The sequence below is a fragment of the Adiantum capillus-veneris genome, chromosome 1 (assembly GCF_014529385.1).
Source record: "Adiantum capillus-veneris isolate H3 chromosome 1, ASM1452938v2, whole genome shotgun sequence".
In the NCBI taxonomy this organism is placed as follows: domain Eukaryota; kingdom Viridiplantae; phylum Streptophyta; class Polypodiopsida; order Polypodiales; family Pteridaceae; genus Adiantum; species Adiantum capillus-veneris.
The window spans coordinates 137,399,101-137,414,979 of NC_140931.1; the positions used below are offsets into that span (position 1 = coordinate 137,399,101).

The following is a 15,879-nucleotide window of genomic DNA, read 5'->3' on the forward strand; positions in this document are numbered from 1 at the left end:
AGACGATGTGGTTGGATTAGCATCCAAATTCTTTGGAGATTTTGCATCATTCTCCATGGCGAGTGTGGCTTTTCCACCCTTGCGAGTTTTGTCTGACATTGCCTTCAAGTCGGCAACAAAAACGCAAAGTTTTGACAGTTTTTTCAGTTCTGAGATGCTGTTACAGCAAAGCCTTTCATTACACAGAAAAATTCTGTCTTTACATCAATGCGTAGAGGGCTTCGTGCTCTTCGATTGAGGCTATAGATCACCTAAATCGGAGTTCGGATGAGCAAGTTATGGTCAAAAGAGTGAACTGCTGCCTACTAGGTCAAAAAACGGCTGTGAGAGAGAGAGAGAGAGAGAGAGAGAGAGAGAGAGAGAGAGAGAGAGAGAGAGAGAGAGAGAGAGAGAGATGGGGGGGGGGGGCAAGATCTTATACCATGAAACTCTCATCTTGGAAAAAGAACTCATTCTTGCATAGGTTGACTGATCCGATTGACTCCTGGGCGGGTCGCTTAAACCAACCTCCATATCTTGATTACTAGTTGATGGCTTAATATTATTTTGAATAGTTTGAAATGTGGCTTCATCAGGAAGGCTTTCTTTATACTTTTTTGCCTTTTCAAAGCAGAGTTTAAGGCAGTCCAGTGGGTTACTGGAGATCTCCATTGCCTCGTCATCACTACTGTCATCTGAAACAAATCCATTTTTCTCCTTCTGATACTTGGAGATAATGGCCAGTGCAAAGTCCTCCCGCAAACAAAAAATAATTTGTATATCATGAAGGAAAATATACGACCTATCTCCAAATTTAAACTCTGGCACTCCTGGTAGCATTAAGGTGGCTTGCTGGTCATTGAAACTTGACACATCTAGAGGTAGCTTGACATCTGAGGTTTTCACAGAGAGAAGATTGCTTCGTTCCACTTTTTTTTCTTCTTCTTTAAGATCAATGGACTCCTCTATCTCCGTCACTTCAATATATTCCTTATCCTTTTCCTCTTTTTCATCTGCCAATAAATCGTGTTCCTCCATGACCTCCTTAGGATCTTTCGTAAGACTTGTAAATAATCCATTTAAAAATATTAGAAATTCAAAGGATTCTTGAACCATCTTGCACTCATGTTCATGTAAACTGCACCACTGGGGTCTGTACATAAGAGGTAGCTGATTGTACTTCTTGTAAGACTGTCTTTTAGGATCACAGTTTTGTAAATGGACTATCACCATTTTACCAACATTAACCCTGCCCTCTTGAGTGTGAAGCTCAAACTTCTATCGTTCCAGCTTCAAGTGCCCACTTTGTTCAGCCATAAACACGTCAAGATTAAATGGAGCATTAAGAATGCAGGAGACCAAGTCAAACTTATCACCAGCCCCATACAAAACTACAAAATCTAAAAGACTTTCATCAATCACTGTAGGTTCTTCATAAATAACTGCCTCTTTTTTCTTTTGGATTGTTGCAACACATTGGGCACTCTGCAAAGTAGGGGCTAAAAAATCCACATCTCTTAAGTGAGTTTGATAAAGTAAATTTTGGAGTAGAAGTGGACTCCATTTCGACAGATGGATCAGTATTATCAGGCTCCTCCAAACCTAGACATGCTCCTCCAAACTTAGGGCAGGCTCTGTACCAGATATATCAATGGGTTATGTGAAGTCTACATTCCTCTTCATTGAAGTTTTTAACAGCTCCGGCAGTCTTCTCGGAACGTTTGCTTGGCATACTCACAAATAAAAGTTTCATCAAACATAAATAAAAAGAAGAGCACTACATGATCATATAAGTTTTGAACAAACTATAGCTAGGTATCTCACAATTATTCCCAACTAATCATATAGACAATAACATAAGATGATTATCATGGATAGAATGCAAAACTGCTTTATAGTTGTGAAGAGCAAAAGCCATACAAGTGGATCACGGCACGCAAAGTACATAAACCAAAATCCACAGAGCTACTGGCGTGCCGTGATCCACTTGACGAGTTTTTATTAATTAGCTACCAAAACATCAAAGAATATTATTCTCCAAAAAAAACGTTTGTAAAATTTCAAAAGTGGATCACAGCGTGCGGAGTACGTAAACGAACGTCCACAACACTAATGGCGTGCCATGATCCAATATTGGTTGGTGAAATGTTAAATGGTATTTTACTTTTTGAAGCACAATTCCTAGACACAACTAAACTATAGACCAAATGAAAGTGAAGAGATTGACTTTACCTGTGCCAGGACTAGACATTTCTCTTGGATTAGAGATTCACGACTGGGAATGTTGTTGTTGGTCTTCAAGCTTCTGATTCCTGCACCTTGAAGGAGGCAGAGGCCTTCTTAAGTCTCTCTCTCTCTCTCTCTCTCTCTCTCTCTCTAGCGTCTATCTCTCTCGATGTCTATATTTAGCTTCTCCAATATGATTTCTACTAAGTTATTCTCTCTCTCTCTCTCTCTCTCTCTCTCTCTCTCTCTCTCTCTCTCTCTCTCTCTCTCTCTCCTCTGTCCTTTTCATACAATAATAGACATTACCATTAAGGTTTTTAAGGAAGCAAGCTGAATATTATTGTACACGTGTTCGAAGAACATGCATTAAATGGGTGGTAGGACCACAATAAATATTTTTTAACAATTGAAAAATAAGTGTACTATTTAGGGTAACACATGCACACTTGGATTATGATGAGAGAGAGAGAGAGAGAGAGAGAGAGAGAGAGAGAGAGAGAGAGAGAGAGAGAGAGAGAGAGAGAGACCTACCACCGAGACAACCTCTGCAACCAAGGCGCAAAGCTCCTTCAAGCATTTTCATCCAATTTAATTCCACCAAGAGGGGTATTTCCAAAGTGTTTGTTGAAGTAGAAGAGAGAGAGAGAGAGAGAGAGAGAGAGAGAGAGAGAGAGAGAGAGAGAGAGAGAGAGAGAGAGAGAATACAAGAGGTGGATCACGACGTGCAATAGGCTATTATCTCGTCTCAAAGTTGAGCCCGCGTGCCGTGATCCACAGAGAGAGAGAGAGAGAGAGAGAGAGAGAGAGAGAGAGAGAGAGAGAGAGAGAGAGAGAGAGAGAGAGAGAGAGAGAGAGAGAGAGAGAGAGAGAGGTTGGGAGTAAAGTATCAAACAATACAAAACAACATTTCTCACCAGTCCACCTTGGAGTAAATAACAAAGCACTGAAACCAATGTCTAAAACTAGAGTGGGATAGTTAGACGGACAGCTAGGGTATCCATACAGGCTCCAACCATTGTAGCTATGTGGAAGAGGTGGTGGGAAAAACACCAAATGACAATTAAGAGAGAGAGAGAGAGAGAGAGAGAGAGAGAGAGAGAGAGAGAGAGAGAGAGAGATAGGAATTTCAAGAATTGGTGCACGGCACGCGGTAGGCTATATTGTCCTTGCAATTTTCAGCCCGCGCGTCGTGATCCACACACACACACACACACACACACACACACACACACACATAGATCCTTTGCATTTTTCTCTTACAGTGGAATTGCAAGAACAAAGGCAACAGCAAGGAAGGCAGGGAAAGGACTAGGGCTTGCAAAGAAAGCACGTGGAAGGCTGCTAGTAAGAAGAAAACTTCATGTAAACCAATGAAGATATTGAAGGGACCAAGAAGGAAGATTATTTAGAGAAACATGGGTTTATTGAGCGAGATTAGAAAAGCTCAGAAAGTATTGAGCTTTGTGTCCCTAAACTTCCTTTCCAAAGAGCAGTAAGGAAAATTTGCGAGGAAGCATGTGTTGGTACAATGAGATGGAATGATGTTGCCCTGCTCTGTCTTCAAGAAGCAGCATAAGATTTTTTACTAGAGTATTTTAATGATATCACCATGGTTGCTGCTCATGCTCATCGGGCGACAGTAATGGACAAGGATAGTGAGACGCTCAAGAGAGTACGTTGGAGATACGATAAGCTCCTTATCCCTAATGAGTTTATTGACCATAAAATGAAGGATATATTGCTAATACAACCAGGCCGACGGGATCATGGGGTTAAGATTCATGAGGTTACTCATGATGTGAACACCAGAGCCAGAGTTGAGAAAGAAGAAAGACGTAACCTGGAAGCAGAGAAATTAAAGAGGATACAGACTGCTGTTGTTGATGAAGAGGCCTAGAGGAGAAATTATGGGCAAGTTACCACAAACTTAAATGAAAGAAACAATGATATTTTACATTCCATGAGAGAAGGACTGTTAGCAACCATTCCCCTTGCTGATGGTACTAGGCAATTAGCTATGGATTTTGTTGATATTGGGATTTTGAAAGATTCCAATGCACAAATTACAGACTCTATTCTTTATTTATGTCTGAAGTAAGTGCTCTTCTCTACCTTTAAGATCCTTTTATTTCTGTATTTGGTCTCTAATTAAATCCTTGTTTTTTATTGTAGCTTAATAAAGAGACAACTCCCTCAACAAACCCATACTGAAATATATATTTTAGATCCACAGTTGTCTGTGCCACTCTGAATAAAAAACACCCCTCATGGCACATTGGAGAGATGGTTTGTACACTATCCAATGCTTCAGGTCACAACTCTGGTGTTTCCATACGAATCAAACTGGTGTTTCCATATGAATCAAATAATCATTGGATCCTTGTATGCATTGAATTGGAAAAACAAGTGGTATAGACTATCAACTCAATATAAGGAACACATACAAAGATAAGAGTGTGAGTTCTGGTAAAACCTTTAGTGTTTATTTGGGCTATGGTTGATGACCTCAATATTGTTACTAACAAATAACTTTCACTGCTCATAGATGTGTAAAAAGATTACTTCATGTCTATGGAAGGCTTTGTGGAAATCATGAACTCTACAAGGCAACCTTTAAAGCTGTCAAAGTGCCTAATCAGACATATCCAAATTCTTGTGGTTGGAGATGTCTTCTCCATGCAGAGTACATACTACAAAGTTTTTTTTGCTTTGAATCCATTTATGTCAAAGGTATTTCCGTGCTATGGTTAGACCAACTTGGTGCTATTATTAATTAAAATATTGACCACAAGTTAACCTAATTTTACAAAATGCTGTGTAAAATTATACCTTGGAATATTTACAAAGGTACCGCGCTTCAATGATTCAACATCTACTATCTCTTTCAACTCCAAGAGTTTTAGATGCAAAAGACAGTTTTGTTGACGACCATATAATAACTTTAACAATGAACGGTGATGAGGAAGTCATGCCAGTTTCCACCACTGGAAAACAAATCCCTAAAACTAACCCCATATTAGAGGAACATATACCGATATGCTTTGTAGTTGGAGCGGCTGAAACGGAAGTTGGGGTTGATCAATGTGAAGTAGACCAAGCCCTTGAAAATGCAGATGTAAAATGATCCTTAGAGCGAAGGAATGCAATAGAGGTTCTAGGCCAAGTAGAGAAGGATAAGGGAGTGCCTAATATTGTGGCATAGGATGCGGCACATGATCAATATGAGGGAGGCCAAGCTCCTGTAATTGCTGATGTGAAGAGCTCTTCAGAGCCAAGAGAAGATATAGTGTGTCTTGACCATGTAGGGGAGGAGGCCAACATTGAAAATCAAAGCCAGGAACAGACAACATAACAGGTCGGCCATGGAAACATAAGAGTCCTGTACTGCACAACCACAAGAGGTGGATACCATTGGCAATACAAAAGGGAACATCGACACTCAACAACAAAATGTCAACATTAGAAATGACCAGTATGGACTCTTTCTTCAAGTAGATATGGTTGTTCCGATAATATCCACTGTACTTAAATAACATACTCTTTTTTGTTTCTAACTACTTATATGTATGCACACAATGATTGCAAAGACTAATTATCTTGGATCTCAATGGATTGTTGCTGCTATGACAACCGGACAATGTACATACATAGTTCTCCAATTTCCGTAGTTTTCGTATGGGAAATCTCAGAATAGTAAGTCGACCAGGCACAAAGGAATTTTTGAATTTTTTGATTCCATGGTTTAGGGTTGCTATCTGGTCTTCAATGTAGGCCCAAAACTTGAATCCCCTTGTTACCATAGTTTGCAATTTGGCTAAAATTCAGAGATTGAATTTTTACTTTGTGTATAGTCAAAGAAATTGTAATATCATTGCGGGACATTTCCACCCAACTAAAGCTAATGTACCACTTTTCTACAAGCCCTTTGAACAGATCAATGTGCCTTATGATGCTCTCAATATTTTGTTGATTGATGACACACCACATAAGGGTTTACTTAATCCACCCGGCACTACTATTTCCCCACCTTCATTTGAAGGGCATCTTCACGATTTTTACCTAGAGGACATTTTGGTCCCATACCTGCAAGGAATGTACTTAAGCCCATTGAGCACAGTGGAATTTGTACTTACAAATGTACTTAGTAATTCATTGTTTATACCTTAAATTGATACTGTCTACCTGTCTATGTGTTTTGAATACTCAGCAGGAGAGAGAGCGAGAGAGAGAGAGAGAGAGAGAGAGAGAGAGAGAGAGAGAGAGAGAGAGAGAGAGAGAGAGAGAGACTTGAGCAAACACTTGATATTAAGATTAAACTAATAAAAAAAGTTACATTTCGTTGAAGCCATTCAGGCTAGATTACATGGACACAATTTGAATATGGCCAGAAAGATCTCCACACAGAAAATGCTTCTCCCTTCGTTGCATTACTCTTCGTCCGCCTAGCAAGAAATAAAAGTTTACGGAGTCAATGTCGGAAGTCTCCTCCACTATGTCATGTCAAAGTTGCAAAAGATTGCATTGCTACCTTATTGTAATTCTGTCATAAGATTTAGGTCTTTGTCCACCACTTCCATGTCTATGATAGCATTGTTTGCCAAACTTGCTGCCTCTTGATCCATAGGCACATAGCAACCTTCAACAATGTGAGAATGCTTGTATGAAAAGGAGATTGTTAATGTCTGTGTCGCAAGCATATACTTGACAATGAAAGTGTCAAGAGAAATCTCGCAACATTTTCCATCTGTTTCTTTCACATACCACCCTCGATCAAGAAGCTTATCACACAAGAGGGAATCAAATGATTCGTAGAGCAACATAGTTTTAGCAACATGTACTTTGCAGGTATAAACATAACTCAACAAAGAGACCAACAGGATAAAAATTTGCAAGTTTCACCAATTTAGTGGGTACAGAGTTTCGGAGAGACCTCTAAACATCCCTATAGAGCCTGCTCCTCAATGCCTCACTCATTGCTGTGTCGAGAACGGGCCAATCCAAGGAGTTCCAGTTGGTTGGGAGTGAAACCTTCACCAACACTCCTCTCTGATTCCTTCATTCCATAGGTTGCTAACAACAACATGTGAAATTACTTCACAAAATGATTGTGATGCACCTCTCATGTTTCCTTGTGAACAGTCTGGTTGAACTTAGGACATGAGGTAAACACAAAGAAAGACTATAGCACCCAGAGATACCAACTTGCAAAACCAATATCAATTCGATAAAAAAAAAGCAATTTTACGTCACTGCTTTGATTCTTCTGTTGTAGCCTCCACCTCCTCGCTTGAGCTCTCTATATTCTTCAACTTTCTTTGTCTTTGTATAAGCCCATGTTCTGTCCTCTTTCTTCTCATCGTCTTAAACAATGATTGGAGGTTCTTTACCTTCTCCTTGCTTTTTTGAATCTGATGATTAAGAGAATCCTTGAACTATAGTAGCAAATGGTTTTCTAGCTTAAGAATTTCTCTATGTGCTGCAAGGTTTTGTGATTAGCCTAATGGCCCTTTCATACCATCTCCTACAAATCTCATCAATGAAGAACAATTGAAAAATGGTGGGGTGCTTTTGGTGATGGTGTCTATGGGATACAGTCTACCATCTATCAATAGGTCAATGTGCTTCATTTGTTCTAATTTTAATGCTTCTATGACAGGAGGAGAAGTTTCACAAATTCAACTTCTCTTCTGGAGAGGGGAATATTCATCTTCCAACTCAACATGGAGATGATAGATACCTATTTAGCAGGATTCATTTAGATGATGTAGGGAAGATGATGAGTTGGATTTGGTGCAGAGTAGAGAAAGGGCAAAATGAGCAGAGGGAAATTTGGAATTCAGACCAAAGAGAAAAATGGTGCATTAGGAGGGAGAAAATTTGAGAAAGGGACACATATCCAAGAGTTTTGAAAATGACACTACATGTGGGAGCCCTAGTAAAAATATAAAGTTTTTCCTCCAATTTTGGATTTTCAAAATTTTTGTTCATTTTTTCAAAAATGAAAAGTGTTTTTTCTCTCTACCATTTCTTACAGGGAAAATTGTTACCATATACATATGGTAGTGATGTGTGTGAACACACTAGGACCGCCGAGGCAATTTTTACCTCTTTAGGAGGTTTTTTCCCCCGAGCATTGTATATACGCCCATCACTCTAGGGCTATCTATCTTTCCATTGCATACTAAGTAACACACTCTCTATTGTGTGCCTTGAGCTTCCTTCATCTTCTCCAAGCTGTGTGCGTTTCTTTGCAACCCTAATTCCAACAATTGGTATCAGAGCAGGTTGCATCCTCCCGGGCTTAGTCGCCAACTGCTCCAGCACACGCCTGCTCACTTTCTCCAATTTCACTGAGCTTTGGCAAGCGTTCAAAGGTCGACAAAAAATTTCGAAAAAGCTCGTAGAGCTTTAGTCTGCTCAGATTTCTGATTCGGGCTCATTTTGGCCTCCGTTTCCACTACAGGCAGTACTGCACAAGCTAATTCGTCATTTTGTGCAGAATTTCTGTCAGTGCCATTTTTTGCATAACAGGTGCCTCATAGTCTTCCACGGTTTGTGCTATATAGCACGTGTTGTTCCCGCTCAATTTCTCCTATTTTCGGGCAGTTTTCACGTCAGGTGCAACATTTACCATGGCTGACAACAACACAGATGTGTTCAAGATTTTTGCTGCCGAGGACAGGTTGGATGGGGACAACTACCCTATGTAGGCTTATATGATGCAACATGTTCTTGTGTCAAAGGGCGCCTGGATGTTGCAGGTCTTGCTGCAAGGATTGCTGCTATTAGAGTTGTTTTGCCTACGGCAGAACAAGCTCGTTGGGATGTAAAGGATGAGCAGGCTCATGCATTGATTGCATTTTCTGTGAAGTGCACCATTGTTTCTCACATTCATTTAGCAAAATCTGCAAAACAAGCTTAGGATATTATAGTAGGTCTTTATGCAATCCGCAATCAGGCTAAAATTGCTTTATTGTGTAAAGAGCTGGAGTCGAAGATTATGCATGAGGAAGATGATATGGACACTTTTCTTGCTGGTGTTAGGATATCAATGAGTACCTTATTTCTGCAGGTGAAGTCATTTCAGACAGTTCCCTTGTGTAGACTGCTCTTGATGCCTTACTAGATTCTTACCAGACTTTTGCTAGTACTTGGAGACTTATGACCCAAGGAAATCCTGAAGTTGTCAAGTTTGATGCATTATGCACATTGCTGTTGCAAGAGTCACTTTCCAAAAAAAACAAGACTAGGCAGCGAGCAATTGAGCAGGCTTTTATTGCTTCTCAAAGAAAGGGTGGTAACAACAATGGAGCCACTTCTTATGGTTCTGCTGCGAGTGGCAAAAATTCTGTTGCTAATGCTTCTGCTGGCAGCAATTCGTCTGGAAATTATGGTGATAAGGGCAAAAAGAAGATGCATTGCCATTATTGTCAATCTAATGATCAGTTGATCAAGTCGTGTCCTATGTTGAAGGCCAAAGAGGCTAAGAAGAAAGAGGGTGGTTCCACTGCAAATGCTGGTTCCACTACAAATGCAGCCATTGTTGAGTCTTCTGTGAAAGGAGACTATGATGTTGATGTTGATGCAGAATGGGCTTTTAGTGCAGAGTGCACTTACAATCCTGCTGTCCATGATGCATGCTTGTCAGTTGCTGCAGATTCACATGTGTGGTATTTCGATAGTGGTGCTACAAAGCATCTTACCTCACATCGTGGATTGTTAACCTCTCTCGAGCTTGTCCCTCATGGGAATTCAGTCACTTGTGCCAACAATGCCTCTTATACGGTTCAAGGAGTTGGAAAGATTGTGCTTACTACTACAAATGGCAGTTCTTTCACACTCGTTGATGCACTTTATGTACCTGGGATCAAGAAGAATCTCTTGTCTGTATCCACACTTGCTAGACTTGGACTTGTAGTCAAATTTGTGGATGACAGATGTACAATTCATGATCTCAGTTTTGGTGATGAAATTGTTGCATCTGGCCTTTTGTGTCATGGGCTGTATAAGCTCACTTTGTATGACAAGTGTGGACAAAATTTTGCAAATGCTCTTGCAGATTCAAGGGCTATTTTAGGTGCAAAACTTTGGCATGCACATTTTGATCATCTGAATTTTGCCAGTTTGCTGCGTTTGCAAAAATCTGATATGGTTGCTTCTTTGCCGCCTCTTGAAGCACCTGTCAAACATGTTTGTGAAGGCTGTATTTTGGGTAAGATGCAACGTTCTAAGTTTCCAAAGGATGGTTCAGTTCGGGCCACATGCAGGTTGCAGCTTGTGCATAGTGATGTTTGTGGGCCCATGCAAACTCCATCCTTGGGCAATTACCTGTACTTCGTGGCTTTCATTGATGATTACTCCAGGCAAGCATGGGTATTTCCGCTTAAAGCGAAGTCCAAAGTTTTTATGTGCTTCAAACAATTTCTGGCTATGGCTGAAAATGTCTCGAAATGTACTATGGGCACCCTCCGTTCCGATCGAGGGGGGGAGTATATGTCTCATGAATTTAATGCATTTTGGGCTAGTCATGGGATACAACACCAATGTACAGTGCCTTATACACCTCAGCAAAATGGTGTTGCTTAGAGGAAAACCAGGTCACTGACGAAAATAGCACGATGTATGGTCAAAAGTCAAGCTTTGCCGCATTCTTTTTGGATTGAGGCCATCATGTGTGCCACTTATGTACTTAACATGTGTCCTACGAAAGCTTTGGAGTCTATTACTCCATATGAAGCATGGAATGATAGAAAGCCTTCTATTGAGCACATGCATGTTTTTGGCTATTTGGCATATGCTTTGGTGCCACAAACACAACGTAGAAAATTGGATGATAAGGCTGTCAAACGTATTTTTGTTGCTTATAGTGCTCAAAGCAAAGGTTACAGGTTATATCATCCTGAAACAAAGCGTATTCTGGTTTCACGGGATGTAGTGTTCGTGGAAGATTCTGTTCAGCCCTTACTGTCATGTACTAGAGACAATAATGTAAGCTCACAGGACATTTATGACACTTTGTTGCCTCTTTTCGGTGGTGGAAATACAAATGTAATTTCCATTGAGGCAAATGTACAACCTATGGGGGTTTCTGAAAATATTACAGATCAGCCTATTATTGATGCAGATGTACATGATGTACTTGATGAGGAAAGGACTGAAAATGAGTAGGCTAGAGGTATGCCAAAATGGCTAGTGCACAGTTTGCGTGACAGTATATTGGATGCACCTTTGTCTAGTCATACTCGTTCAGGCTCTTGCCATGCATCTTATGCATTGGATTGTTATGCTTTGGTTGTGTCTAGCTTACATGATGTTGAGGAGCCTCTGTCTTTTGATGAAGCACAGAATTCAGAAAATTGGATGGCTGCCATGCAATCAGAATATGATGCACTTATAGAAAGTGACACATGGAATTTATGTGATTTGCCTTCTGGCCAAAAGGCCATTGGTACAAAGTGGGTTTACAAGTTGAAACGCAAGCCGGATGGTGAGATTGATCGCCATAAGGCTCGACTTGTTGCAAAGGGTTATGCACAGCAAAAAGGCATTGATTATAAAGAGAGTTTTGCTCCCACTTGTCGTATGACTACTGTGCGTTTTCTATGTGCATTGGCAGCTCATTTTGGTTGGGATGTACATCAATCAGACATTGTTACTGCTTTCTTGAATGGTGACATATTTGAGGAAGTTTATGTAATGCAGCCTCGCGGTTTTGTCATAAAAGGACAAGAGGACAAAGTGTGCAGATGTAAGAAGACTTTGTATGGGTTGAAGAAATCTCCTCGTGCTTGGTATGAGAAAGCTGACACTCATTTGGTTAAACGAGGCTTTCGCAACAATCCAACAAAAAGCACATTGTATGTAAAGCGTGAGGGTGATCTACTTCTCATTGTGGTTCTTTATGTCGATGATTTGCTGATCTTCACTGGACCAAATGAGAGCCATATTGCTTAATTTAAGGCTGATTTGAATGCTACCTTCAAGATGAAAGATTTGGGGCTGTTGCATCATTACTTGGGTATACAGTTTAAGCAGTGTGATGGTGGTATTGCCTTGTGTCAGAAAAGTTACATAGAGAGATTGCTATGTAAGTTTGGACTTGAGGATTGCAAACCTATTGCCACTCCCATGGAAACAGGTTTGAAGTTGAGTCCACATGATGCTGGCGATCCTGCTGATGTCACTCTTTACCGAACTGCTATTGGCTGCCTCATTTATGTATGCAACAGGAGGCCAGATATTCAGTTTACAGTCTCACAGGTCAACAGATTTATGCATAGCCTAGGGTCTAAGCATTGGCAGGCTGTCAAGAGGATTTTTCGCTACCTTAGTGGCACTTTACATCTTGGCTTGTTTTATCCCAAGGGGGGATCATTGCCGCAGACTTACATGCTGTTTCAGACTCAGATTGGGCTGGTTGTTTTGACACGCGAGTGTCCACAAGTGGTTTTTGTTTTATGCTTGGCAGTTCATGTATATCATGGTTAAGCAAGAAACAACCTACTGTGGCCACTTCGAGTTGTGAGGCTGAGTACAGCGCAGTCTTCACAGCTACGATTGAGTGTGTATGGCTCAAATGCCTTATGGCTAATTTGGGTGTTGGAAAGGACACTGCCAACACTATCTACACTGACAGGCAGAGCGCATTGGCAGTTGCGAGGAACCCAGTTTTTCATGCTTGCACAAAGCACATTGAGGTGCATTACCACTATGTCAGGGAGAGGCTCTTAGCAGGAGAGATTAGCTTGGCTTATGTGCCAACATAGGACAACCTTGCAGATCTTTTCACAAAGGCATTGTCTCGTGAGAAGCTTGAAGCTTTCCACAAAGCTTTGGGCTTACTCCCCTTTATGGACTGATCATGTCCTCAGGGCATGGCACTTCCCTTTACTCATGTGCGAGCTCTCGTTCACGCATCACTCCACGGGCGATCTGTTACCATATACATGTGGTAGTGATGTGTGTGAACACACTAGGACCGCCGGGGTTGTTACCATATACATGTGGTAGTGATGTGTGTGAACACACTAGGACCGCCGGGGCATTTTTTCCCTCTTTAGGAGGTTTTTCCCCCGAGCATTCTATATACGCCCATCACTCTAGGGCTATCTATCTCTCCATTGCATACTAAGTAACACACTCTCTATTGTGTGCCTTAAGCTTCCTTCGTCTTTTCCAAGATGTGTGTGTTTCTTTGCAACCCTAATTCCAACAACAATTTAAGACCTCAAACTTCTCCTAATGCCCCACGATGCATTGGGGTGGGGGGGGGGGGGTGGGGGGGGGGGGGGGGGGGGGGGGGTTTACCGAGGCGATGCACTCAATCTTGCAACATCGATCCCCTATGGTCATTGTGTGCATGGTCCCCCATGAATCTCGGAAGGTGCAAGGGATCGCAATGAAGCATGTTAGACAAAGCGTCATGGCACCTTTCATCCAAGCTTAAGTTTTCTAGGTGCATATTTCACTTCTCCATCACGTTCCCGGGACTACCAGAGGGGGAGGGGGGGTTTCTAGGCTAAGGCCCGTTGCAAACCCCATGATGCAAAGCAAAGAGGAGACCAATTGTCCAACAACGAACTGAATCCCAATGGATTGTAGCAAAAAGGCTAGTCTACCACTTACAATACCCAACCACATATTTAAGGCGTCTACAAAGGATTTATCTCTCCAATTGATCGGAATCGCCATTCAGATCCCTCGAGCTTGCCACTTCTGCCGAGTAACAATCGAGGAGGTAGAGAGTGCTGCTTCTAGCATGGATTCTAACTTAGAGGTGTTTAGTTATAATCCTACACATGGTAGCTTTGTATCACTGACTTTTCAACTGAGTGCAATGACTAATTATGTGAATCAATGGTTCCTCTTGTACTAAGTTAAATTACTATTGCGTTATCGCTCATCAGTAGGGTAAAACTAACTTGTTTCATAATGGTCAAAACCCAACTGGCATGTTCTCTATTGGTGGGTGAACAATCCAACACTAGGTGAAATGTGCTTCGCAATGATAGGAAGAGCCGACATCGAAGGATAAAAAGCAACATCGTTATGAACGCTTGACTGCCACAAGTCAGTTATTCCTATGGTAACTTCTCTAACACATCTAGCTTCAGATTTTGAAAGACTAAAGGATAGATAGGCCAGGCTTTCAAAGTCTGTATTGTACTAAAAATCAAAATCAAGTGAGCTTTTAACCTTTTGTTCCACACAAGATTTTTGTTCTCATTGAGCTCATTGTAGGACACTTGCGTTATCTTTAACAGATGTGCTGCTCTAGCCAAACACTAACAATGTCTTTCACTTGGATCGGCATGCGAGCGTGCCTTAAGACTAGAAGCAGGGTAGAGGCCCACGTTTACTTCACGAAGTAAGTAAAATAACGTTAAAAGTAGTGGTATTTCACTTGCACCAAAGGCCCCCACTTATTCTACACCTCTCATTTCACAAAGTTGGACTAAAGTCAAGCTCAATAGTGTCTTCTTTATCCGTTGGTTTTTCCAAGCCCATTTCTTTGGTTGTGGTTTCACTAGATAGTAGACAGGGACAATGGGAATCTTGTTAATCCATCATGCGCATCACTAATTATATGAGGAGGCATTTGGCTACCTTCAGAGAGTCATAACGACTCTTGATGTTTACCCACGCTTGGTTGAATTTCTTCACTTTGATATTCAGAGCACTGGGCAAAAATCACGTTGCGTCAACATCCATGGGGACCATTGCAATTCTTTGTTTTTAATTAAACTGTCTGATTCCCCCTTGTTTGTACCAGTTTGAGATAGCTATTCATCGCCTAGGAAGGGCCACCCCATGAGAGGCAATGTTCTACGACCGTGACGGTCTACGACAATTAGCTAGTGGGCACATTATCATAAAAATTAAGTTCTATCCTTCTTCAAGTATTTTCCATCTTTATTTGGCCACTTAAGTCCAGGAAAAATAAAAGAGAACAAGTGAAGTTGATTACGTGCTTAGGGACCAACCCGGTCAAAGGCTTGGGACCAAAAGGGGAGAAGTCCATAAAAGAGCAAGGATAATTGCTATTTAATTATCTTGGTCATAGCTACATGTCAAGGAAGGATGAATACATCCTGAGAAGCCTTGATCGAAGGTACATTACAATGGAGATGACCTAGAGAAATCATAAGAGTTTAAAAGTAGAATGTAGCTATGCTAAGTTGAAGTCATTAGAATGACTCTTTAGACTCCAAGTATGAAGTCTGAGAAGCCTTAGGGTAAATTTTTAACTTACCACAAATTGTCTAAATTTAGTAGGTTGAAATTTAGCAGGTTTGGGAGAGAGTAGCTTGGTGGCACCTCCAAAGAACTTGGTAGCAGGTTTAAAAGTAGCTCTCTCTCTCTCTCTCTCTCTCTCTCTCTCTCTCTCTCTCTCTCTCTCTCTCATGGGAGCTTAAGAGGAGACCATCAAGCACTTTTTTCACTATGGTCTTCAAAGTCTCATTTGAATATTTGTTACTACCACCAAGATCTACAATGGGGGCCATTTCACTAGGCTTCACGCCTAGAGTTTCACAATGACCCCCACGCCCTCTACTCATTGGGGCCTCACACTCACCCTTATGGCCGGATATAGGTCGCGTGCTTAATGGCCATGCATTTTTGGGGCTAGTTGATTTGGCAAGTGAGTTGTTACACACTCCTTAGTAGATTTCA

General features: G+C 41.2%; 1 pseudogene; it reads right to left on the reverse strand.

Moving 5' to 3' along the window:
* Window positions 1-13,767: 13,767 nt before the first annotated feature.
* LOC147465646 (25S ribosomal RNA) lies at window positions 13,768-15,138 on the reverse strand (annotated as a pseudogene).
* Window positions 15,139-15,879: the final 741 nt, after the last annotated feature.